The sequence below is a fragment of the Euprymna scolopes genome, chromosome 14, assembly GCF_053919585.1.
Source record: "Euprymna scolopes isolate OS-2025 chromosome 14, ASM5391958v1, whole genome shotgun sequence".
Lineage (NCBI taxonomy): Eukaryota > Metazoa > Mollusca > Cephalopoda > Sepiida > Sepiolidae > Euprymna > Euprymna scolopes.
Genome location: NC_136495.1, coordinates 69,851,315 through 69,853,050, shown reverse-complemented (window position 1 = coordinate 69,853,050; position 1,736 = coordinate 69,851,315).

The window sequence follows — 1,736 nt, the reverse complement described above, 5'->3', positions numbered from 1 at the left end:
TTATTTATGGCACAAGTTGTACATTCAGATGTCAAACGCCGGACTTCATCAATTGAATATGACATATTTCGTGACCTTACAAAATGCCAAAAGCGATGTACTCCAGGATATATTAATGAATTGTGTAGTAACTTTAGTTCCTCCAAGGAAGAAACAGCAGCACCACATACTCTTGATAATGCATCGGCAACAATGTTTTCACTTCCAAGACGGTGCTTTATGTCCTATGACAACAGGAAAAGTTCCATTTTCCACCGTATAATTTTATCATTTTTAATTTTTCCTCGGTTAGCAGGTTTAAACATAAAAGATACGGCTTGCTGGTCTGTTACAAAAGATACGGCTTGCTGGTCTGTTACAATAGTAAAGTGTTCCCCAGAAAGGAGACCCTCAATTATTGGATGCACTCGACTATGGCATAAGCTTCTTTCTCGACTATGTGAAGTCGTATTTCAGATGGGTTTAGCGGTCGAGAAAAGAACGCTACAGGCCTCTCATTTCTGAGGCATCGGTTTCAATAGTAAATAGTAATTCATCATCAATAACTTTTACAGACGATTCGGCAACGTCTTTCTTTAATTTTTCAAAGGAATTGATAACTATAGGAGGCATGGGAAATTGTTTATTTTCGATGAATTGTGGACGAATTTTGTATGAATACTTAGGTATACATTCGCGTAGTACGAAAACATTCCAAGACACCTCTTTAACGAATCTGAATTGGAAGGAGAAGGCATTTGTAAAAGGGGGTTTCAAAGGCTCAAGATCTGGTTGCATAGTCCCATTACAAAATTGGTACTCAAGCAAATTGATGGAATGAAGTGAAAACTTTGATTTTTCTTGGTTTATTTTGAGATTATATGTCGAGGCAGCCTTTAAAAAACATTCCAAATTAACATCATATTCCTCCTGAGTTTTATTGCAAATAGGAATATCATCTATATATGAAAAAGTTCCAGATAATTTGTTGTCAGAAATGAAAGAATTCATAAACCGTTGAAAAGCAGAAACCCCATTAGTGACACCCATGGGTATTCGTTTGAATTGATACAAACGATTTCCAGCTTGAAAGGCCGTGTAAGGCCGATCTTCGGGACAAATTTCGATCTGGTAATACGCTTTGGATAAGTCAATTGTACTAAATATACAGTATTGGGCTATTTGGTTCACGAGATCCTCAATTCGAGGCAAAGGGTATGCATCAAGTAAGGTGAAATGATTAATAGTTTGGGAGAAATCAACTACTAATGATTTCTTTTTATTAGGCAACAAAGTCACAATAATCTGAGCACACCATGATGAATAACTTGTTTCAATTACATCATCCTCAAGCAGTTGTATAATTTCCTTTTCAATGAATCGAGCATCCTCTGCACGGTAATTTCAGGATTTAGTAGCAATAGGTTTGCAATCAGGGGTTAAGTTTCGAAACAATTTCACAGGGGCACAGCTGATCTTGGTTAGAGCGCAGATTTTTAGAATATTCTGAGGTCCACCAAAAGAAATAGTGATACCCTGATGTAGTTTTAAAAAAGGCATCCGAGTATAATATCCATACAGGAATCAGGAAGCACTGTAAAGTCAATTTCTTTATACTTGTAACCATTGAAGGAAATGTTCTCTGTGCAATATTCCGATAGTTTGAGGGAAACGGCGGATGATGGCATGGAAATTATGGAATTACGTTTTGAAGTAGACAGCTTCATTGTTTTAACAATACGAGCACTGATAAAGTT